Source organism: Panthera pardus, unplaced genomic scaffold, assembly GCF_024362965.1.
Source record: "Panthera pardus isolate Hobbes unplaced genomic scaffold, ASM2436296v1 HiC_scaffold_7, whole genome shotgun sequence".
Taxonomy (NCBI): Eukaryota; Metazoa; Chordata; class Mammalia; order Carnivora; family Felidae; genus Panthera; species Panthera pardus.
In genome coordinates, this window is record NW_026527002.1 from 60,108,062 (window position 1) to 60,134,318 (window position 26,257).

General features: G+C 41.5%; 1 pseudogene; it reads right to left on the reverse strand.

Moving 5' to 3' along the window:
* Positions 1-19,243: 19,243 nt before the first annotated feature.
* LOC109273277 (60S ribosomal protein L32-like) lies at positions 19,244-20,456 on the reverse strand (annotated as a pseudogene).
* Positions 20,457-26,257: the final 5,801 nt, after the last annotated feature.

The window sequence follows — 26,257 nt, forward strand, 5'->3', positions numbered from 1 at the left end:
TATGCCTTGCTACCCTCTCTTGTACTGCTCTCTCAGTCAAAATGATCAGTCTACCTCCTATATAAATGCATTTGGAAATTAAGGAAGTGCCAAACGTATAATCATTGCAACTCAAAAATTGGGGCTTCCAAACTAGCTCCTAGAATATGGTCAACCCATGGTGACTGTCATATCCTCTGCTCTGGACCTTTGCCAGAGAAGAGTACAGACTGTGTTCCCTCCACCTGAAGCTATAGACAGGAGTGATTAAAAGTACACATTCTAGAAACAATCTGTGTGGGCTCAATTCCTGGTCCTGCCATTTATCTTCTTTAACCTGGAGTATATAATTTATCCTCTCTCTGCCTCAACTTCCTCCTTTGTAAAATGAGAGTTCTTCATAGTGCTTGTGTCTTCATTAAGTTTATTGAAGGAATCAAAGGAGATGGTGCAGATAAACCAGGAACAGTGCCTAGTAAGTGCTGAATAGCTTTGGGTATTTTCACACTAAGAGGTAGGGCAGGGCTATGAACCCACACCTTAGCACCATTTCATGCTATCCATTTTACACTCAACCATATATACCTCTTAACTGGTAAAGAGCAAGACTACATAGAACAGTTGGACAATTTTAAATGTTTTTTAAATACCAGCCAGTGTTAAAAGCTATTCCTTAAAAAGGAAAGCAATAATAATAGTAATAACTTCACCACTGTCACAGCAAAATGACTTGCCTGTGCCTTCTCATCTTTGCCACCACAGCATATCACATAGACCATTATGTGGTTCACATACTCTTTTTCGCAGCCACTGTAAGGTGCTCATGCATTCTTGAACTCATTAGAGTGCCCGAAAGCCAAGTTGCTTCCCAAATCTTCCCCAATTGCTTTCACCAGAATTTCTAGAATAATCTCACTCTGCTACAACTATGACCACATCCTCCACCTCCAACACACTCCTGCCTTCTAAGTGAGTTGTGTTTATACACAAGGCCAGCGGTATTGGGTGCCGCCTGAGGACAGACTGCACTGGGAGAAGGGAAGAAAGCAAGAAGAACCAGAAGCCAAGTGTGAGCATGTAGCCAGGAAGTTAAGAAAGGCAGACACTCTCTGATCAGGTCTCTGAAAGAACTACCTGGGTAAAGAGAAGACACTGTGATCCCCTTTCCAATTATTTGAGACTGAAATAAAGATTTTTATTGTTAGTCAGCATTAGATATCAAATATGTTATTTTTTCTGGATGCAACACCATGCTTGGTTGGACTGCTCACACAGAAAACACCTACTATATAGGAGCTAGGCATACATTGAGGCTTCTGCAAACCTCTCTCTCTCTCTAGGTGCCCCTTTGGTGTTTTCCTTTCATCCTGACACCCCATAAGTTTTTTAAAGACCTTTCATTTCTAATATACCTTTGTACCTTAGTCTACTCAGGCTGTTTAACAAAGCACCAGAGACTGGGGTGGGGCTTAAATAACATTCATTTTCTCATAGTTCTGGAGGCTAAAAGTCCAAGATCAAGGTGCCCACCAATTGGTTCCTAGTGAGAGATCTCTTCCTGGCTTATAGACATCCACCTTCTCACTGTGTCCTCACATGGCAATGAGAGTGATATCTCTTTCTCCTCTATCTTCCTCTTCTTATAAGGCCACTAATCCCACCATGAGGATCCTACCCTCATGATCTCATTTAACCCTAATTATTTCTCAAAGGCCCCATCTCCAAATGCCATATTTGGGGTTAGGGCTTCAACATGTGACACAAAAATTCAGTCTATAACCTCTATGAGGACAGATAGCCTAAATTGTGAGCTAACTCTAACTTTCAAGATTTGGGAAGTCCATTTTGTTCTACTCAATTTATTTTACTTTTAATTCTTCAGGAAGTACTTACTAATTATGCAAAAGACACCATGCTAGAAACCAAAGGGAAATACTAAGAAGACACAATCTTTGCCCTCCAAGGGCTTCATGGTCCAGTTGAAAATAGAAAAGTTGCAGCGCCTGGGTGGCTCAGTTGGTTAAGCGTCCTACTCTTGGTTTCAGCTCAAGTCATGATCTCACAGTTTGTGAGATCGAGTACTTAGTTGGGCTCTGTTCTGAAAGCACAGACCCTGCTTGAGATTCTCTCTCTCCCTCTCTCTTTGCTCCTCCCTCCACCCCTCTCTCAAAATATAAGTACATAAACATTTAAAAAAAAAGAAAATAGAGAAACGTGCAGGATAAACATGAAAAATACCAAAATATATTTTTAATTAAAAGGAAGTCTATTTCAGTAACAAAATTGTGAAATAAAAGAGTGCTAGGGGAGAGTCAGGGGAGGCAGAATAATATGATGGGTGAGAACTCAGATTCTAAAACCAGATGGAAATGGATTCACATCTTGACTCTGCCATCTCCCTGTTATAATGATCTTGAGAAAATTAAATAGCCACTCAAACCTTATTCCTCTATCTGTAAAGTGGTGCTGATAACATTACCTACCTCATAGGCTTGCTATGGTAATGCCTGCAAAATTCTTAGCCCAGTGACTAGCCTGGAGTAATCACTCAATAACCATTGATTTAAAAAGAAGTGTGGGTGGAAGAACCATTTCCACATGGGATCTAGAGAGAGAGAGAATACTTCCCAGAGGATGATAGAATTTTCTCTGAATGTGAAGTCCTGGGATTGCAGGGGGAATTCAGAGCTGTGAGAGGTAGAGGTAAGAGGCTGGGAAGCACATGAGTTTGGGGAAATGTAAGTAGACGTGTCTGGGTGGAATACAGGTATGGTTAGGGAGACATGGAAAGATAGACTAGAAAAGTAGGTTGAGCTTGGACACCAGGTGTCCTTAAAAGTCAGACCAAGAAGTTTGGGTTTTGTCCCACATTCTACCTTATCCAGTAAAATGGGGCACCTTGTCTTCAGTTCTTATAAAAAATGTTTTAACTCAAAGTACATTTTCCTAATAAACCCAGAGACAATCATGAAAAAAACATCTGTTTTTCCCTTCAGAGTGTTCAAGAGCAAATCCCAGTTTGATTTTATATTCAGAAGCTTGTTCAGCCCTAATGTAAAAAATACATAATGGGACTCAAGTGGTACATAAAACTATTTCAAAGAAATTTTAATTAAAAACAATGTTTAATGAAGCCCCTTCTTAACCCTAAAGACACCAAAGGTAAGTGAATTCTTAGGCTTTTTCCCACTTCCTTTTTCTAAGATACAGGCTTTTCTAAGACAGTAAATATGAATATCATGCTAATTTAATCTAATTGGTAAGGTCATTCAGAGTGGGTGAAACCTCTGAATTATTCAATATGTTTAAAGTTATCTTAATACTTTTCAGAACAATACAAATCATAGATTAACAAGGTGTTTGTCAGGTAGACATCTTAATGAACAGATAATCACTGGTAATTTTACCTTAATGAGTTCTATGTAAATGTATTCTGTTAAAATGGGAACAAATGGGAAAAGTTCTTTTTCCCTTTAAATACAATCATGCAACCAATTAGTCAGTATTAGGCACAAAAATGAATGAGAGAGACTCCCTGCCTTCTGGTAGCTCACTGTCTAATGTAGGCCAATGATGGCAATAAGCTTCAGGATGCTACAATAGAAGTAAAATCAGAGTCCTGTCAAAGCACCTAACGGACAGTCCCCTTGGTTCTTTGTATTATTGCTTTTTTAAATAAACCCAAATTTTAACAATGGCAGAGGGTGATGCTACCATTCCATCTCACAAAGATTTAATTCCACTCTCATCAACTCCAAACCAGTGGATTCCAAACACCTTACACTCCGCACACATCAAACTCATCTTCTTCTCGAATTTTATCAGTAGACACACTGTGTTTGCTCCCAACTTATTTCTTTGCTCTTTTCTTACTTGAAACCTCAATTTTGAAATTTGGGGGGAAACTAAATGTCTGTTTACAGGTCATGAGGTTGACAGCTTCTTGATGATGAGGTTTGCAGCTTGAGTCCTCTTTAATTCTCTAGACCCTCTGACAAGTTAATAGAAAGTGAGAAAGAAAGGAAATGAGTGAGTGAATGAGTGAATGAATGAGTGAATATGTGAATGAGTGTTTGAGTAAGTGAATGCTTTAGGGAAAAAGGGCTTTGTCCAGAGAAGAGTCATTTAGTTGAGGAAATGTCATATAATAAGAATCATAACCATAAGAGATAATCATCGAGTGCTCACCATGTGTTATGTTTTATTCTGAGCCCTGTGTGTTTGCTCATTTAATCTTCATTATACAAACGATTGTCTTTATTTTACAAATAAGAAAAATGGGCACAGAGAGGTTACATAACATCAGGAGCTGGACCATATGTGAGAGTTCTTCACTTGGGTACATGACCCCATAGGGGTTTTAGGGAAACTGCACCTAAATTTGTATGTTAATTTTTATATACTTTTCTGAGAATGATCATACTTTATTTTGTATATTTTTCTGAAGAGAAGAATAATATTTTATTTTGTGTATTTTTTCAGGGGAGAAGGATCATACTGTGACATGCCCTCTCCCAAAATGTTAAGATACTTTACACATTTCAGTCGCAACTTAGATATTAATGTTTGAGGAATGAAGTAGTCACTGCACTAAATTAATTATAAATCTAGCGCTGATATTTTTTATTATTTATTTATTTATTTATTTATTTATTTTAGCATTAATATTTTAAAATAAGGATTTCTTATACTCCAACTCAATTTCCTCCAGGTTTTCTCTTAAAATAAATGAACGAGCAAAAAGATCCTTAGAGAAACGAATTCCACCAAACTTCCCTAAATGTCCCATCTGACATTTCCATAAGAGAGAAGAACCAATAACAAAATCAGGAAAGCTCGACAGTGACCATCTGTTTGCCATCCCGGCAGCATTTTCTCAGGTGTCCTTCAAGTCTTGGACACCCACCTGCCTGGAAACTGTCTCCCTCCTTGCTGCCCTAGCTCTCCTTCTGTCTCTGATTGTTCCTCTGTCTCCTTTGCTGGCTTCTCTTTGAACGGTGGGGACTCCCCACATCTCATCCTTTCACCCTCTGCTGGCTCTTTTCTCATATTTTGTCAGAGCTCTCATCCAGGCTCATCACTTCGTCACAAACCTGTCACCAAAAAATTCCCCAATCTTTGAAGGTCACTCATGACCTTTAACTAAATGTTGGTTACACACTTTCAACTGCACCCCAGACATTTCCAATGGACATCCTAGCCCCATCTCAAATTCAACATATCTGAAACGGAACTCAGCATCTCCCCCATTAGACAAACTCACTTTATTGTCTCCTGGTTTGAAATCGTTTGTGCTTAAAATCAAGAAGATACTCAGTGGTTTTTCTCTCTCATTTCCCTATATCCAAGATCTATTTTTTACATTTGCCTCATCTGCTCCTTCTTTTCAATTCCTCCCACCTCCATCCTAGCCCAGAACTTCCTCATGGCTTCTTCTTCCCAAATAGCTCTAGTCCCTTGGATTTGCAGGTCATTTTCTCCTTGCTAGTATGCCCTATGCGTCCTTTGGGACTCAAGTCCCATCTCTTCTATAAAGCTTTCTCTAAGAACTCTGCAATGCCACTTTCCTCCATGAGGTGAACAAATTACTTATTTGACACTATAAAAATTCAACAGAGTTTAGAAAATAATGGGATAACTTCGTATGACCCCTTATTTCACATATGGGGAAACTGAACTAAAAGAAAAATGTTCAGTGACTTGCCCAAGGTCATACCAATACCACTGATCTATCACAGAGAAGTTCTGGAACCAAGTACTCTACTCCCAGCTCAGGTTACAGTCTCCAAAACCAGGCTCTCAGCTACTTGGAGGGTGAAAGTATGCCTTTTACTTCTTTGCAGCCTCCTAAATGTCCAGCACAGAATTCCGTGCATAGTAAATGCTCAATTAATGAAAATAATGTGGAAGGAGAGAGAGAGAGAAAGAGCGAGATTAAAAATGGGAGAGAGGATGAGAGAGAACAAAGAATGTCCAGCTAACCTGCAAAGTTAAGAAATCCACACAGATCCCCGGCTGCCTGAGCAGCCAGGACCCACTGCCCACACTAGAACTACCCTAAGAAGAGGAAAGCCAGCATCTGGATCACACCTGGAGACCACAGGAACACCATGTTCCAGCCACTAAGTTGCTGCCTGCCTTGACCCAGCACTGAGAGACTTTCCCAAACCTCTAGCTTGCTATGTGGTTGGTGACTCAAAACTGTTCCTGTTGTCCGAGGTATCATTTGTAAAGTGCTTTCTTGGAAGAGAAAATGTTTGGGACAGCTGGAAGGGGAGCTCCCTGTGCTAGAGCCACAAGGAGACTTGTTGTGTGCTGTGTGAGAACACAGGGCTTCTTATTCTCCTCCCTCTTCCCCTGGGCTGTGTTTATTTAAAGTTCCCACCACCACCGTGGGGGTGCATGCCCAGGACTTCAGGCTAGGCCCTTGGAACCACCAGGGAGCAGGCCCGGTACTTAGTTGCAGGGACCGCAGTAGTCATGAGCCCGGGCCTCAGGGCCCAGGAATCAGGGAGTGTGGCCAGGACAGTGGGAGGCGTTGGGAAAGAGTTGTTACTGTGTCTTTGGCAATCCTGTAATTATTGTTTGTTCTTATGATTTCTGTCTCTATTGCCATTTCTCTTGGTAAATCTGTTCCCACTTGTGTCTTCTATCCAAAGACCTTAAAAAAAAATAGATTAGATAGCTGGGTTGACTCCTCAAAGAAGCTTAGGAACTTTGAGGGGTTTGTTTTCCAGCAGTAGCTCTGGAGAGGGCTGAAAAGAAGACAGATGCCTCTAGGGAAGGCTTGCATTCATCAGCAAGACAAAGACAACAGGTGGGCTGTCCCACCCTACCTTCTGCTCCTTTCGCTCAGCTAGTAGCACCCAGTGGATTTACTAGCACAGATATCCTACAGACAAAGAGATATCCAAATGCACTTGGAATCCTCCCCCGCTACCTTCTACACACTAACTTCTGCTCAATCAAAAAATGAGGAGGAGGACAGAATGGGGCCCAGAGCCTTATTCCTCCCAGCAAAAGGGCCCAAGCATTCTACCGCAAACATCCTAGGCCAAAGGGTAAACCAACAAAGATGTCCGTGACTTACAAGAAGAAGCCAGACTATTCTTTCCCTGTCAGAGTCTTATGCATATACACAAATCACAGCGTAAATTTATCAAATCCTCACCTGGGTTCCGTCTTGGGGCACCTTTGTTTGCCAGCGGCAAACATTATTGAGGCTGGGTTTTACTTTAATCTTTCCTTTTTTCTGTTCCCCCAGAGAATCTCCAAAGGCAAGCAGGATTAAAGCTTTTTAAGAGTTAGGAAAATTGCCTTAATAATGACCATAGTGTGCTTTAAGAGTAGGAAGAGAGAAAGAAGCATGGTTAGATCTACAAAGATGATATGATTCCACAGCGGTGAGCAGATATTCAGTTACATCCATGTTCTGCCTCAGCTCTTCCTCGCCAATTTAAAGCAAAATTCTATTTTTCAGTTCTTACCCTACCAGTGGCTGGTGAGACATTGGGTATTTATAAAAAGAGGAGGACTCTCATTAAAGATAATTACTAGGTATTTGCAAATTTAGCACCAATTTTATTTTTCCTATTGAGACTTAATATAATGAATATATCCTTACAAATAGCTTTTTTTTTTTTTTTAAGCTGAGTTCTTTCCTTGAAAAAAAGTCCTAGGGTCAATATTTCTGGGTCAAGGAGTAGGAATGTTTTTATGGTTCCTGATACATATATGTAGAGAGAGGTCTCCTTACACTGCTTTCTGAAAGAGTTGTACCGAAGAACAATACCACCAACCCCATCTGAGCTTATTCATTTTTCTAGCAGGTCACCAGCACTGGCCATTACCAGTTGATATTAAATGGTATCTCAGTTGCAAGGTATTATTTTATAGCCTTGTCTAATATCTAATGGAAACAGATTCCCCACCTTACCCGATCTTCTTGCTCAAAGCTGTCTCTGGTTGTATGTACCATTATTTTTCCAGATTAGTTTTTGGGAAAAGTTTGGTAAATTCTAGGGCAAGAATCCTAGAATTATTTTTATTGGAAAGATAAATGAATTAACTTTAAAAATAAACATGAATTAACTTTAGATCCATGAATTAACTTTAAAAATAAACATATAGAAACATTTTGTGTTTCCATTCAAAAACAACATCCATTTATTCTGCTGATTTTTTTCCTACCGCTCCCCTTATCATGTTGACAGCTATAAGGCTGTAACTGAGAAAGTCAGTGCTCTCCAATACATGTGCTTCTCCTCTCCTTTCTGGACTTTTCCAGAAAGACTACACACCCCGTGTCCTTGCAGCTATGAACAGTGGAATATAGGAGAAAAGTGTGCCCCACAGGCTGACCTCTAACCCACTCACTTCCCTCCTCTCCCAGCCAGAGCAGAGGATTGGGGATGGACATCAGAAACCCTGGAAGTTGGCAGAAAAACTGACTAGAAGCCCAGTTCCCTAATCACCATGGAAAGGACCAACTTCCCAATACTCTGTTGGATCAAGATATGGAGGAAATAAAATTTTTTATTGTGTCAACCCATTGAGATTTGGAGATTGTTTGGTACAGCAAGTAACTTACTCTGAGACAACTGAGAGACTTCCTACCTTCCAAGCTGAAGACTCAAATTTAATTAAAGACTGTATTAGCCAGGGTTCTCCTGAGAAACAAAACCAATAGGACATATACAAAGAGAATGAGATTTAAGGAATTGGTTCACACAACTGTGGGGCTGACAAAGCCAAAATCTGTAAGGCAGACAAGCAAGGTGGAAATTGAGGTAAAAGTTGATACTACAGTCTTGAGGCAGAACTTTTCCTTCTCAATCTTTGCTCCAAGGCTTTCAACTAATTGAATGAGGCCCATCCAAATAGAGAGTAATCTTTGTTTTACTCAAAGTCTATTGATTATAAATGTTAATCATATCTAAAAAGCACTTGCACAGCAATTTCTAGACTGGCTAAACAACCAGGCAAATAACTTCTTATTTGACTAAATAAGTAGATGTTATAACCAAGCTAAGTTGGCATAAGAAATTAGCCATTATAGGAACCAAAGCAGTAATATTTTTGAAAGAAAGAAAGAAAGAAAGAAAGAAAGAAAGAAAGAAAGAATTAAACAAAGAAAAGAAAGGAAAAGAAAAGCAAGGAAAAGAAAAGAAAAGAAAAGAAAAGAAAAGAAAAGAAAAGAAAGAAATTAGAGGCATCACAGTGTAATAAAAACAATATGGAGTTTGCATGTAGGCAGACCTATTTGAGTCACAAGTTCTTATAACTGGCATGTCCTCCATGCTCTTGTCTGTAAAATAGGGATAATATAATACATGGCAAGTTTGTGGCAAAAATGAAAGGACACCAGGTATGTAAAGCTCACAGCACAATGCTGGTCACATGAGAGCAACGGTTTCCTTCCCCTCCATTCAAAGGGAAGTGGCACCCTGTCTTTCAACAGTTGCCTCAGGATAGCTGTGCTCCTTAGTCCTCCACGGCCCATTCTTCAGAGGTGATTCATTGGAATTTCCAACCACTTAGTACACTTAGTCCATTTTGGCTACTAAAGCTATTTCATTATAACATGGAGAATCACAACAATTCAAGAGCAGGAAATCTATTTCCAGGTACAAAAATTACCAGGGACAGTAAAATTAATGAGATCTTTAACTTGACCAGCTTACCAAAAATGTATGTAATTCATTTCAAAAGTCTACTCTGTTTTATCCACTTTCCACCTGAATTAGATTCCTAGGACCTCCATAACAAAGTACCATAGACTGGCTGGCTTAAATCACAGAAATTCATTTTCTCACAATTTTGGAAACTAGAAATCTGAGTCAAGGTTGGTTTCTTCTGAGGCCCCCAGCTTGTGGATGGTCGTCTCTCCCTGTGTCTTCACATAGTCCCTATCTGTGTGTGGCTGTCCTCTGATATCTTCTCAGGAGAAGACCAGTTGTGGTCTCCTCATTTTAATTCAATGACAGTTTTTAAAGACCCTCTCAAAATATAGTCACATTCTGGGAGTCTAGGGGTTAAGACGTCAGTCAACATATAATTTGGGGGTATGTAATTCAGCCCATAACACCACCTAACTTACCCACTACCTCCCCACCAACCACCCTCAGTGATACACATAAACTACTCAGACTGTTCTTACCCCATTGCCACACACACACACACACACACACACACACACACACACACTGTGATCAATGTTCCACATCACAAAATCAGAGCACAGACTTTGGCCTTGGAACTGAGCCATCTAGGGATTGAATTAGTGACCTTGTTAGCAGGATTTGCTAACTACCCACAAATGGAAAGGTACCATATTGCAAAATAATCACAATGGGTCAGGGTATTTCTCCTAGCCCACTTATCTAGGGATGCCAACCATATTGCATTTTACTAGAAATAACCAATACCTAAATGAAATGGTCCAGAGTGCATGAACTATATCAATAATGAACATGCATTTTAGATGAAAGAATCATAAGCATTTAATTATCCCAAAAAGAAAAAGAAAAAGCATCCCAAGACTCTGTGAACAAAGAGACAGACACCACTCTGCATTTTGAACAGGTTTCTAAATCAAAAAGGGCAGTAAATCATGTTACTTATCATTTAAAAATAACTAGGTTTTAAGAAATGAAATTAGACAAGTGATTAATGCGTCAACTTCAGCCAGAGTTCCTTTGATAGTTGGAAGAAAATAAAAGCCAGCCAAGAAATAAACATTTCAAATTCAGGTGCTTTGCAATCTGTGCTCCAAATGTTTCCCCCAAGCTTGTGAAGAGGTGGCTTGCTCTGCATACACAGCAGCCAGATTGCTGGCTCAAGTCAATTATCTTCAAAATAAGAACACTGGCACAAAAGAGAAGCTATAGTTGAAATGGTCAAAAGTCCACTTAGAGAAACAGTCTTGATAGGCAAAGGGCAGGGGCGGAGGCAATGCCACTGGCTACAGGAGAGGGGGTTGTCAAGGTGCTCTTGAGAGATGTTTGGGTTTTTTACCTATAAATTTCCATTTATATTGGGAATCTAAAGATGGGTAGAGTCTTCCGTATTGAATTGAAAGATTCCCATGATAGAGTTAAAAAAAAAAAACGTACGTAACAGGATATTGTGCTCGAGGAGAGACAGAGTTCATTGCAGGTTAGAGCACACACTCTAGGAACCCCACTATTAAGTTCAAATCCCAGCTCTGCCCCTCACTAACCATGTGACCTTGGGCACTTTCACTCTGCATGCCTCAGTTTGTCCATCTACAAAGTGGAAATAATATAAACAGTACCTACCTCATTGGGCTGTTACAAGAATTGAGTTAACACATAGAGTACAAAGAATAGTGATTCTATAGAATTATATAGTAAGTGCTATAGAAGTATAAAATCTCATTATAGTATGGTTTTTTTTAACGTTGTAAAATAAGCTGAAAATAAAACTTATTTTAATAGTAATGTGTGTATTCCCAGGCCAGGGCAAGCATGAGACAATGACATAGAACAGAATTCATCTCAGGAACAAAATTTAAGGGACACCAAAAAATTCAATAACTAACACAGATACTATTTCAATGTAATGTTTGAAAAATCAAAGTAATGCAAAAAAATCCATGATGAACAAAACACCAACATTTTATCTTTTTTTTTTTTTTTTTTAATTTTTTTTTTCAACGTTTTTTATTTATTTTTGGGACAGAGAGAGACAGAGCATGAACGGGGGAAGGTCAGAGAGAGAGGGAGACACAGAATCGGAAACAGGCTCCAGACTCCGAGCCATCAGCCCAGAGCCTGACGCGGGGCTCGAACTCACGGACCGCGAGATCGTGACCTGGCTGAAGTCGGACGCTTAACCGACTGCGCCACCCAGGCGCCCCAAACACCAACATTTTAAATAAAGAAAAGATCAATATTGTTTGTTTGTTTGTTTGTTTTGCCTCAGACATCAGTATAGTTAGGCATGGGGTACATTCATTTATATTATGGTAAAGTATTTGAAAGGTTATACCCCAAACTTTGATTTGTGGAGTAAGAAATTATGTGGAATTTCATTTTTTAAATATGTTTGTATGTTTTTCTTTTTTCTTTTTTAATTTTATTTTAGAGAACAGGTGAGCACATGTGAATGGGGGAGAGGGGCAAAGGGAGGTAGGGAGAGGGAAAGAGAGACAGACAGAAAGAGAAAGACAGACAGACAGAGAGAGAGAATCTTAAGCAGGCTCCACACTCAGCACACAGCCCAATCCGAGACTCAATCCCATGACCCCAGGATCATGACCTGAGCAGAAATCAAGAGTCAGAAGCTCAACCAGCTAAGCCACCCAGGCACCTCAGATATTTTTGTGTATTTTTATTTTTCTACCATGAAAACATATATGATAAAATAAGTGACAATTTCCAAGGTTTCTTTCTTAATGAAACCTTGAAAGGAAAACACAGGATAAAGCTCAAGTACATCTAGGCAGTGGACTAATAAAAAGGAATGAGGCCACACAGCCCACAGAGAATCCTCTGGCAAACCATCTCCCTGCACTGCAGAATTTGCTACTTTGTTCTTTAAATCTACAAAAGGCAACAAGAAAGAAGAAATTGGGAATATAAGAAATAAGAAAATTCACTTAACCTTTCTGGGCCTCATTTTCCCCCTGTGTAAAAGGAAGGAATTAGTGGAAACCCCTCCAGCAGCATTGCTTTACTATCGAACCAGTGTCTCCCCTGGTGACACTCCCCTGGAGTGAAGATTCTTCCATTGTCCTGTTTCCAAGGGAAACCCAGGCCTTGGACCTGCTGTCCTGCTCCGTCTCACCAATCCCCGAAGCCAGAGGGCCCTGCAGCACCCTTGTTGTAAACTGTTGGCAGAGGCGAGGCTGGACACATGCTTCCACATGCAAAGACCTGGTGATGGATCTTGGTTCCATCCATACCCCAGGTGCCAGAGTTTGAAATTCTTCCTGAACCTTCTGATTCTATTCCCTCATCAGTAAATGGGAAGTAATAATACTCATTTCACAGGGTAGCCATGAAGGTCAAATGAGAGAACATATGTATTCAATACATGGTGGGCCCTCAATAAAAGTAATTTCCTCTTTGCCTTTCCCCATGGGTCAAATCTGTTAAAATATTTCAATTCAAAGGCTCTTTGCTATTAGAAGGAAGTAGTGGCGTATCCATACCCAGAAGCAAGCGAGATTTCGAGATTCTGCTTTGGAGAACGGTTGTGTAAAAGATTTCCCTCCTGATCACATTTCTTTTGAACAAATGTTAAAATTCTTTGACATTTAATGAACACACTGATGATCTGAGAAGGTGACCCAGGAGCCTGCTTGTAACAGAAGGTGGGCAGTGATTAATAATTTGCTGTGCTTAATCCCTAAAGCAGATCAATAGAATTGAGATAGTCAAAAGTTGATAGTAATGTCTTTTTTTTTTTCTTGTTGGACCATTTCCAGGGAAGAGAAGACACAATGCTTTCCTAATATAGGTTAACCTTCAAGAAAACTTTATAAATTGAAATAACACCAGAAAAATGGGATGGGACCATGGGTTATGAAACAGTATAGAAGTTCTTTTCAAAGACCATCAATATATCACAACATACTGAAAACAAAGTTAAGCATAAACCAGTAATCTCTCCACATATATAAGCGGTCCCTTTCCTCTCAATTTTCTTGTTCCTTTTTAAGAGTATATATTTTTTAATTTTAATAATATCTATGAAGTTCTTCAACAAAAATTAAAGGCAAAAATGTTGCATAATCAATCCCTCTATGTAGGTAGCCCTTGCTGAGGTTTGAACAATAAAATAAAGCAATGCTTCCACATGGTCAGAATACTAAACATAGAAAGATAGAAAAGTAAAACAGGTGTTTACCCTCAACCACACTCCAAGCTCATCTAGTTTTTTACCCCCAAAGTAAGTCTGCTTCAGAGTTTCTTGCAGAGCTTTACAGAAAAAATTGTCAATGCATATACCAGCCTTATGTAGCTTTCCAAATTACACATAAGACAATATACTATTCATAAGATTATCTATCTTTTCCACGTATGTTATGGGTGAATTATGTCCCCTAAAACTCCTATGTTGAAGCCCCAACTCCTAGTACCTCAGAATGTGACTGTATTTGGAGGGTCACCAGAGTGGTTCAGTCAGTTAAGTATCCGACTCCAATTCAGGTCATGATCTCACAGTTCGTGGGCTCAAGCCCCACATCGGGCTCTGTGCTGACAGCTCAGATCCTGGAACTTCCTTTGGATTCTCTCTGTCTCTCTGTCTGTCTGTCTCTCTCTCTCTGCCCCTCCCCTGCCCGCACTGTGTGTGTCTTTCTTTCTCTCATAATAAATAGACATAAAAAAAACCACGCACACAAAAACCTTTTTAAAAAGAGAGAGAGAAAAAAAAATGTGACTATATTTGGAGGTAATGGCCTTTAAAGAGGTAATTAAGGTAAAAAGAGGCCTTAGTGTTGCCCCTAATCCGATGTGACTGCTGTCCTTATCAGAAGAGAGAATTAAGATGTGCGAAGGACACCAGGGGCACACACGCACAGGGATACCATGTGAAGAGGCAGCCAAAGGGTGGCCATCTGCAAGTAAAGGAGAGGTCTCTAGGACTTCCAGGCTCCAGAACTGTGAGGACATTGATTTCTGTTGTTTCCACCCCCCAGTGTGCAGTATCTTGTTATGGCAGCCTTAACAAACGAATAGAACATATCGGTATATGTTTGTGATATGTCCGTATCAGTGCTCCCACATCCACATTCCATCAAATCATCACGATTTCTTTAAACCCTGCCCTATTGGTTGACATTTACATCGACTCCAGGTTTTTGACTAACTCACACCAAAGCTGCAGTGAATACCCTTGCACTCTCTTGGTATAATTTTGTAAGCATATCTATAAAGCAAATTTCCAGAAGTTGATTTGCTGGCTCAGTGTATAAATGCACACATACTTAATTTTAATACTTACTGTCAAATTGCCTTTCAAAAGTTTCCACTTCCACCCAAGGTGTGTACAGATGTCATTTTCCCCAAACTCTTGCCAACAATAGATGTATCAATATATCAAGCTTTCAAATTTTTATCATTCCAATGGCTAAAAATCAGTGTATCATTCCGGTTTGTACCTATGAACAGCCTGAGCATCTTAGAGAGTTGTCAAGAGCTCAGACTCAGAGGCCAGCTCCTGAGCTTGAATTCTGGTGCTGCCATTCCTGAGCTGTGTGACCCTGGCAAAGTTGCCTAGCCTGTCTATACATCAGGTTCCTCTTCTGCCAAATAAGGTAATAATAGAACCTACATCGCCATAGAGGTCTTAAAAGTATATCATGAGTGAAGAGATGCCAAATGCTTAGAACAACATTTAGGATACAATAATCTCCAAATTAATTATCGTTAATGTTGTTAAAAACATAATAGTGCCTGTGTACTGATTATTTGTATTACTGTTTCTGTGAATGCCCTGTGTTATGGACTGAATGTTTGTGTCCCCCCAGAATTCATATGTTGAAGCATTAATCCTGAGTGTGGCTGAATTTGAGCTGAGGCCTCTAAAGGAATAATTAAGGTTACATGAGGTAACAAGGGTGGAGCCCTGGTCCAACAGGATTAGTGTCTTTATAAGAGAGACTAGAAAGATGGCTCTCTCTCCCTGCACTCATGCAAAGAAGAGGTAGAAAGAACACACAGCAAGACGTGTAGCCACCTGCAAGCCAAGAGGAGAGGCCTCAGAATTAAACCACCCCTGCAGGCACCTTGACCCTGGACTTCCCAGCCTCCTGAACTATGAGCAATAAATTTCTGCTGTTTAAGCCACGAGGTCTGTGGTGGTTTGTTATGGCAGCCCTAGCAAATGATTATATCCTATTTGCATCTTTTATTCCCTTTCTATCCAACTAGTTTTTTTCTTATTGATTTCTATGAGTTCCCCTGACCCCTGCCACGTTCACTGGATTTATAAGCATAGACGTGCTGATTACAGGACGCTGATGGTGCATGCTATTGGCTTCCATGTGGATCTCCCAACCAGGAGCTGAGCTGGATGTAGTAGAGAAGGACCTACAACCACTGTAGACAGAACGGGAATTGGGAAGAGCTTGTGGTAACATTCCAAGGCTAACCAGTCTAGATTTCAGGATGTGTGTTGTAAGTTCTGGTCCTCAACACCAGCACAAGTATGACATTCCGCAATCTCCTCCAAAGACTAAGAACAAGAACCAGGGAACCTTCCCTTGACTTTGGATTTTCTTATACATCTCCTCTATTAAAAATATGGAGGGTATCAGTTACTTCCCACCCTTGTTCATTTCCACATCAAAGTCTTGGTATTGAAATGTACTTTTTTTCAAATTTAAATCCAAAATGGTAATTTAATGCAGAGCAATTATAAGTAACAGATGCTGCAAGGTTTGCACTTTTTTGCTTCCACAAGAAATATACACATTGGATCCAACTTTTTGGATATGATATCCAAACTAAGTTAGAGGCTGGAAATGAGAGATTGCTAAATTTAAACCCAAGTATATTAGCTTTAGAATTGGAAAGTATGGGGAAATTGGGAAACCAGACACATAAAAACTGCACTCCATTTGACGGACAGCCCCACTTGACCGGCACATTGGACTCCAAAGGTAAGACAATGGGGCATCATGGTAGAGGCGTAAACTTCAGAATTCAAGTGCCGTGGATCTGAAACACAGGCTTCACTCACCATATGATCTTGACCAGGGTAACTTACTCTCTAAGATTCAGTTTCCTCAGCTACAACATAAGAATAATGTTACCTACCTTACCGAGTTGTAATAAGTCAGGGACTGGAAAGTGCTCAGCTCCATGCTTGACATGTGCTAAGAGTTCTGCAAATGACTTAATACCTCTAAGGCTTTCAGTATCTGAACATTTTACTTCTAAGTTTTTCGTGATCCAGCCAATCGAGTTCCAACCAATCAGCTGTGAAATGCTTACTGAGTTCTAAGTGCCCTACCCATAGCAGGAGTAAACGAGAAAAAGAAGACCTTCCCTAAAGAAGTCGAATGTGTACATATGAAATAGTGAACAATACAAGGCAGGGAAAAGCAAGTAAGTCAGACCATTCAGTGCCACTGGAGCCTGAGCCTGGAAGTGTTTGGGTGGAGTAGGAAAGAGAGTACTTTCAAATGGTCAAAGTGGAAGTCAGTCAGCAGTTCACCATTGCAAAGAGCTAACCGTGGCCAGCCACTCGTTGACCATCTTCATGACCACAAAGCAGGGCTCCTTCCTCAGAGAGGGCATCCCAGGCACAGAGTGTAGCATTGCCGACTCAGCCCAGTTAAGTCCCTCAAGTTTTCTCTTGCTTGTGGCCTTGAGAGAGGGGGGTAGAAATTCCTTTTCTCTGAAGTACTTCATTGATAGATTTCCTGTGGCATTACTGTATGGTGTCATTCACTGTTCCTATGCATGTCTCCCTGACTAGTGATAAGTCTCACAGGGACAAGGAAGCTGCTTTCTTTTCTTTGACACCACCCCCCCCCCACCCCCTGCCATAGCCAGGAGTTCTGGGCTCTCAGTAACTGTCACCTCCATGACCAATGACTAAAATAAAAACATGAATGAATGGAGTTCATATATTCTCCTGTATCTTTCTCTCTCTCTCTTTTTTAAGGTTATTTATTTACTTGAGAGAGAGAGAGCACCGAAGAGGGGCAGAGAGAGAGGGGCAGAGAGAGAGAATCCCAAGAAAGTTCCACATTCTCAGTGTGGAACCTGATGTGGGGCTCTAAGCCACAAAATTGCAAGATCATGACCCAAACCAAAATCCAGAGTCAGATGCTTAACCGATGACTGAGTCAACTCAAGTGCCCCCTTTTTCATGTATCTTATGTCAAAGAGCAGGACAGGTAGAAACAAGGCAAAATGAGAAGTGAGGAAATACAAACCAAAAACCAGCTCATGAGAAATGTGGACAGTGCTGACCAGGAATCTTTACAATGAGATTTCTATCACATCCTATATTCTTCATTTTCTCCATGGTTCTAGTTCCTGGCAATGAAGTTGCAAGAAGCAAAAGAGTATTCAGTTCAAAAAAAATGGAATTATGTTTTCAAAGGAAGCGGCAGAAGGCAGGAAGGGTGTTTTGGGTATCATTGCTACACAACAAGATGACCCAAAACTTAGTGGTTTAAAATAGCAGTGTCTTCTCCCTCACATTTCTGTGGGTTGACTGGCCACATTCGGGCCCATCTAGTTTGGGGGTTTCTGTGTGGATGCACCCAAAGGACAGCTGGGCCTGGGGTCATCTGACGGCTCACCAGGGCTACCTCTCTGAGACGGCTCCTTCACACAGATGCCTTCCTCCCTGGTCTCCCCACATGGGTTTCTCATGACCTGGTGGTCACAGAGGAGTCTCCCAGTGTTCATGGCAGCTGGCCTCTGAGGGTGGAGGCTACCAGGACATGAAAAGGGCTATGGAAATGCCAGGGTCACTTCCACCACATTCTACTGGTCAAAGCACTAATGGGGCTCAAGGGAGTATAGAAATGGACTCCACTTGTGACCAGGAGTAGCAAGCTCACATTTTAGAAGAACATGCAGAATGAAGATATGCCTGCAATCAATTTTGGAAAATACAATCTGCCACTGTTTACTGTTGTCCTCACTGATGCTGCTATCATTGTTCTTAAGAACCCCTGCTTGGCCAAACTAATGTGAGAAAATGCAGAAAACTCCTCAGGCCCCAAATCCCATTTCCAGGGTGTTTGATGGCTAAATGGCAGTGAGACACAGATGTTCCCTGAGACAAAGCCTCTCCCATGGGCTCTTGGTGCTCCTAACCAAGCCCTTCAGTAGCTGATGAAGTTCCTCTGTGTATATTAGACAGAGGTGCCCTTTCTTCCAGGTAGATGCTTGTAGGAGAGGAGAACTTTTCCCTTTTTCCCTTCTAGTTTCCTTGACTAGTCTAGTATTAAGTTGACATAAGACAGATTAATAGGAGAAAAACAAATTTCATATATGCAGGAGCCCCAAAGACAGTCAGGCAATTGAGACTTATATGCCATCCTGAGCCCAGGAGAAAGGGGCAGAGGTTTGAGTTGCCAAAGGGGAGGAAGATAATTCATAGGAAGATGAGAAGAGTTCAAATGTTTGATAGACAAATGTTTGCGGTGCCATGCAGATAAGTCTTTATGGTAAAAAGTTACTTTGGCATTAGCTCTCTCCTGGTGCAGTTCCTGTATCTAAATTCCTTCAAGACAGTTAAGCTCCTTGCATGCTTTTTTTTTTTTTTTTGTAGTTTTATGGTTTTATTAACAGAAATACAATGTGCACATAAGCTGTCTATTCGTTTTCCTTGCTGCGCAGCCTGGCACTGGGATTGGTGACTCTGAGGGCCAGCTGGGCTGCTCGTTCCACAACGGCTTTGCGGTTCCTGGAGGAGACACTGTGAGCACTGTCTACACAGTAAGATCTGTTGCACATCAGCAGTACTTCAAGCTCCTTGACCTTGTGGACTAGGAACTTTTTGGAAGCCACTGGGCAGCATGTGCTTTGTTTTCTTGTTGCTCCCGTAACCAACGTTGGGCATCAAGATCTGGCCCTTGAATCTTCTTTGCACCCTATTGTCAGTGCCTCTGGGTTTCCACCAGTTGCACTTAATTTTGACATAGCGGTCTGACTGGTGCCAGATGAACTTCTTGGTCCTGTTTCTAACGATCTCGGGCTTCACCAGAGGTCTGAGGTCAGCCATGATGCCCAGTGACGGATAGCTGCTGCCTCCGCAGGAGTGCTGAGGAAGCCCTTGCTTGCTTGTCATCTCATTCATTCCCACGTGACCTATGAGGCGGGCACTAACAGTAATAATATCAAAAACAACAGCAAATAGTCATGCAGCACTTACTATGTGCCAGGCACTACTGGGGAAGGAAGGTAAACAGCTCTTCCTGAGTCTGTTCGGCCTGAATTGTCTTCAGCTCAAAAGAATCCACATGCCAAAGGGGCATACTTTGGGGCCGTGTATTCTGCTTCCCCTAGATGCACAGCTTGGGAAGGCAATACAAGCTGCCCCAGCTGGCAGCCTGCTTTGGACACACCCACAAGTACTTGCAGCTTCAAGGCCTTCTGGGAAAAACGGATAACTGAGTGAATGAATGAGCAAGAAATATCTTGCTTTCTTTTCAAGATGGCAGCCTGTGGAGTAGCTATGGAAGAGCAACAGGGCAACTGGATCAGAAGAAAGGATCCCCAAAGGCACTCAGCTCCCGATGGGCAGCTGAAATCCGTGCCTTGAGGTGACAGTGAGGAGGAGTGACGAAGCATTTGCAGCTGAACAGAATGCAATTCTATTACAGCCAGGAAACTGGAGCTGGTGGCAACTAGCTAATCTAGGAAAATAAAAGTAGAAGGGACCATGTTATTTATAACCTTAGTGAGGCAACACGGCCAAAAAAATATTGTCTAAAGTATTACCAAAGAACATAATTTTTCAGATACATAGTTACTTTTTCAGAAACATATAACTCACTAGGGTGATTTTAAAACACTGCCCTTTGCAGCCATAAATTACCATTTGTGGGTGTTTGACTTATCTGTCCGCTTATTAAATCAGGTTCCCCCCCACACTTCTTGCCGCAAGTTACAGCTATCAGTTTATGATTAAACTTTGGCAGGGTGTTAGCTCTGTCTCTGTGGTGGCTCAGAAAACTAACCAGCTGCAAGTAGAAATTTTTAGATTGCATGCCTTTAAAATTCCTTTTCATATAAACAAAAATTAATTATATATATATATATGTATATGTGTGTGTATGTGTGTGTATGTGTGTGTGTATATATATACATATATATGTGTGTGTGTGTATATATATATATATATATATATATATATATATGTATATGTATATCCCCTTGCTCCAGTTATCAAAAACTTGGGTGACCATTTATTCAAAATGCCACAGCAGCCTCTATTCAGGCTCTTCCACAGCCACTATGGTCTCCAGCCCCCCAAAAAAGAATAACTTAAGCAGAAAAATGTGCTTTCCATAGAATCCATGGAGTATCAGTTTGCATCAGGTGAAGCAAAACCAGAATCCCCCAAGCCTCATGGATTTGGAAATCTACCAAGTCACTTCACTCTACCCACCCAGTACTTCTAGGTATGTAAAAATGTAAATATTTTATTTTATAGTTTATATGGGGTGTTTTATAGAGCAGAGAAATCAGAACACCCCTAACGTGACACCATAAACCCACCATGCTCTAATATCGCGCGGCTGTATTCCTCTCGTTTATTCCCCTTATCAGTGATTAAGGGCAGCTCCTACATGCTTGAAAGCTTTTGACATTCCTCACAGAAGATGCTGGAGAAAACTGGGTCGTTAGAGTAAGTGTGTGAACGTGCAAAACAAGCTTGAGAGCCCTCCCTCTTCTAAACTTGTAAACTTCACCTCGAGAAGTTCACACAGAGTTGAGTGCAGGCACCTAGCATGCTCACAGCACTGTGTTGTTGTTACCCTAAGAAAAGCACTAGCTGAAATGCATCCCGTGCCAGGCAAGGTCCTACACGCTCTCTGTCTCATTGATTCTTACACAACCTATGCGGTAGGCACTAACAATAATAATATCCACGATAATAACAAATAGCCATGCAGTGTTTACTATGTGCCAGGCACTGTTCTAAGTGCCCCTTGTGAATCAACCAATGTAATACTTACAACAACCTGGCAAGGGAGGTATACTAATAGTTTTCACCATTTGACGAGGAAATTGAGGCACAGGGAGCTAAAATAACTTGCCAAAGTTCATATAGATAGCAAGTGATGGAGTCTGATTCTGACATCAGGGCTCTTAACTATTATTCTACCCATTTCACAGATGAGGAAAGTAAGGCACAGGGAGACAATGTGACCTATGTTCCCAGACCGGGTCAATGATCAAATGGGATTCAGCACCAAGTATGCCTGGCTCCAGAGCCCGAGTCTTGTTGTGACTGACAAATTGACAGAGCAACCCAACTTCCTGTTAGCTGGCGAGTGACTCGCTGGGTTTTGCTCGCTGGCACAGCAGCTGCTCTTCGCCTCAGCCCCACCTACCCTGCCAGTAGTACCGAGCACCAGTCCAGGAAAGAACAGCTTTAAGCGAGGGTGCAATGCAGAGATGCCCGTTATATGATTTCAAACCCCTCCCTACACTTAAGGAGTCATCCTCTCAAATTTCAGCTCCGTCTCTGGCAGATGTAAAACTTTATGCTCCATCAATAATCTGTATCTCAAATGCCTTTACCAGACTTTTCCTCAGAGAGGGAAGAGAAAAGTAAGGCTTTTGAGGAGGGAGAAGAAAAGAAGGTAGCTTCAGACCTACCGGGTGCCCCAGCCTGAGGCTAATCTATGTCCACCTCTGGGATTCACAGGTATATAAACATACTTAATGAGCTACAGCAGGGGCGGTGGAGTAGGGGGGAGGGCTGGGCTGCCAGCAGGACATTTGCATAAGGGACTGAGAAGCCTCCTGGGAGAGCTCTCACCCTAACTGGGAAGAGGGTCAGCAAAGAAGCTTGGATCAGTGACAAAGCCTTAGTCATAGGGAAACAGATGTAGTTCTGAGTGAAGCTCTGGTGATTCTGTCATATTTGTCTCCATTCTGTATCTTAGAGAGGGGTGCTTGTGGGGAGATATTAGGAACAGCCTTATTTAAGTGGCGGTCAGACAACAGGAACTGGTTTGCTGCTCATGGAACATGGCAATTGATCCCCAGAGACTTCAGTTCATCGGTTCTATTATTGGGCAAGAGAGGCTACCCAGATTGGCAGTTAGTGAGGTGACAGTGATGGCATCCCATGATGTGGGGACCCTGTCCTGAGGAAGCACCCAGCACAGTGAAATGGGGTGGAGTAGAGTAACTAGAGCCAACAAAACCCACTTGTAGGGTGTTCTCTACATTGCCCGGCCCATTAGAAGAGATCTGTGTGCCACAGTCTGCTGGACACAAGTAGGAAGACAAAGAAAAGAACCACGGGAAATTCTCACCCTGTCATAGCCCATTCCAATCTTTCAATTATTCATTCATTCATTCACTCATTCATCCAGCAAGTTTTTACTAAGCACCTATTATATCTGACACAGATAATGAGGGCACAGCTATTTACAAAACAGCCATGTCTCCAGACACATCCCTCCATGCTCCCTCTCACTCCCTGCCTTTAGCTATATTAGCTGTCCTTCAGGTCTTTCCTTCACTTGGACTCCATATTTACCATTCCTGCTGCTTAGAACACGTCATCCAATGATCACGTGGTTGGCCTCCCTTTGTCCTTAGTCTCTAGTTAGAAACTACCTGCTTGGAGAAGACTTTCTGGCTACCCTATTAAGTGGGTCCCTGTTATTCCCTCTCACATCACGTATCACAGATGTGTAAGTACATAAGAATTATGCAAGAATGTGGTTGTGTGTTTCCCTGTTTTTTCATCCCCTAGAATGGAAATTCTACTTCATCCCCCATGTCAGCTCAGTGCCTGGCAGACAGAAGAAAATCTACAAATATTTGTAGAACAAATGTTATTGAGTGGACCCCATTTTATACAGTCACACAATGGTAAATGGCTGAACTGAGGATTCAAAGTGCGGACACACCGATGACATGTTATGAGCAGATCCATCCTATCACATCACCTCAAGAACCTCCCAGTTTAGTCGCAAAAGAGACACATACATAGTAAGTAGCATCATATGACTCATGCTACAATAAAGGTCCATCGAAAGTGCTGTGAAAACACAGAAGACAGTCTGATTAATTTGGCTAGGGAATAATGAAAAGCTTCCAAAGAGATGACATCTGAACAGAACTTTGAAGGAGGAGTGGGGCTGCAGAGGTGCAAAATGGCACAGTAGAATCCTTCATCTTACCCCCATCACTAAGTGTGGCTTATTCTGGGCAGCACGCAAAGTTTCTTCATTCATTCATTCAATAGGACTCGAATGGCACTGAGCGAAACAACATGGTCCCTGCCTTCTGAGAGAAATGGATAAATGAGGATGGTTAGCCTAAAGGGTTCATGGACAAAATGTTGACAAGGAATCAGAGGCCAGATCATGGTCGGCACACTGAGGAAAACCAAGGTGCCCCTGTTTACAAATGGTTTACAACATGTGAGTGATGCCATCTGAGATCACCAGCCATCAGTCTGCCTGCCTGCTGCCCACAGATACTTGAAAGAGCCCAGCAAAGATCATCTGCCCTTGCCTAAACCAGAGGAACCATCCAGATTCCTCTGGGAATAAAGGTTAATTTATAAATAAAAGGTTTGTTGTTTTAAGCCACTAAGTTTTGGGGATGGTTTGTTGCTAAGTAAAAGCTAAATGATCAGTATACGGTGGTACAGTGCTAGACACTTTTGGGGAGGCACGAAAAAAAAGAGAAGACCTTGCCTTTGCTTACCTGGGTCCATCTTACAGTCACATATTTACAGCCGTTTCCTTATAGGAACATATATACATATATAAATATGAGACGGGATGGACACAAATGAGCTCTCCAGAGAGGCACCGATGTCTGCTTTGACAGTGTGCAGGACAATAAGATGAACTTTGCTTGGGGGAGGGGAGAGCCTGGGATCAGAGTGTAGAGACACAGGTACAAGGTCATCAGGGGGAATGAGAGCCTCCAGGTGGTGAGAAAATCCTGTTTAAAAACCCAGGAAGTGGGAAAATAGTAAGTAATCTGGGATGCTCAGCTTGAACATTTCTCGATTCCAGCCTCCGTCTCTCCTTAAGTCAATCTTCCCTCCCCCAGTAAACTGCTTCAGGAGGTATGAGTTTAGACCTCACTTCTTCCAGGAAGCCTCTGCTATGGACTGAATTGTATGCCCCCCCAAATGTCTATGTTGAAGCCCTAAGCTGAAACGTGATGGCATTTTGAGATAGGGCTTTCAGGAGCTAGTAAGGTTTAGATGAGATCATGAGGATGGGGCCTTCATGTTGGGTTTAGTGCCCGTATAAGAAGAGACACCAGAGAGCTTCTCTCTCTCTCTCTCTCTCTCTCTCTCTCTCTCTCTCGATCCCTCTCTCTCTGCCATGTGAGGACACAGTGAAAAGGCAGCCCTCTACAAGCCAGATAGAAGGCTCTCACCAGAAACCTAGCTGGCCAGCACCTTTATCTGGGACTTCCTGCTTCCAGAACTATGAGAAAATACATCCCTTTGTCTAATCCACCCAGCTCTAGTATTTTATTAGGCAGCCCAAGCTGACTAAGACACCTTCTTGACATGCTCACCTCCACATCTGTACTCAGCTCTCTCCTCTGTATTTCCTCCCTGAAAGCACTTCCCACATGCATTGTGACTATCTTCCCTTGTCTGTATCTCCCATTAGACTATTTTCTCTAAGAGGGAAGGGACATTGTCCATTTCTTATATCTGCTTTCTTATCTCTAGTGCCTAGCACAGTGGCACATTGTAAGTGCTCAGTAGATGTTTGCTGAATATGTGTTCCAAATGTGTCCTACTATATGGCATCCCAAAGAATACATGAAAATATAATATTAGCTAATTCAAGATTTGGCTGCAGAAATAACTCATACTCCTGCCCTTCTGCAAAATTTGCTATTTCTCTGTTATTCCAATTAAAAGAATTGATTTGGGGGCATCTAACTTTGTTGTTTATAAAGACAATATATAGCTTGCAACCTAAGCCAAATCACTGATGGAATATTTTGTCTGATGATCCAGAACAGCCTGATCTCTGAATATTCCAGGTGGTTTTCTGCATCCTTTATAAATATTCCCTATTTATTCATTTGTGTATACAAATTTCACAGAACACTCCCAGGGTGTCTGCTTCTAGAATATTCACTAACCTTTATATCAAGCTTCCTCAGTCCCCTACTTTTTTTTTTTTTTTTTTCTGACTAAGAAACTGAAACCCGGAGTGCCTGGGTGGCTCAGTCAGTTAAGCATCTGACTCTTAATTTCAGCTCAGGTCATGATCTCATGGTCATGAGATTGAGTCCTGGATCGGGCTCTGCTCTGACAGCGCAGAGCCTGCTTGGAATTCTCTCTCTCCATCTCTCTCTGCCCCTCCCCACTCCAAAATAAAGAAACTTAAAAAAAAGAAAAAAAGAAACTGAGACTCAATAAGGCTAAATGACTTGCCCAAGATCATCAGATAGCAAGAGAGAAAAGGCTAGAACCCATGTCATCTACTTACATGTCTAGAATTTGTTGGGATTTTTAAAATGGGAAATATACAGAATTCAGAGAGCCCTTGATCTAAAATATAGGACACATGTATCTTTCTGTTATAATGGCTAAATATATA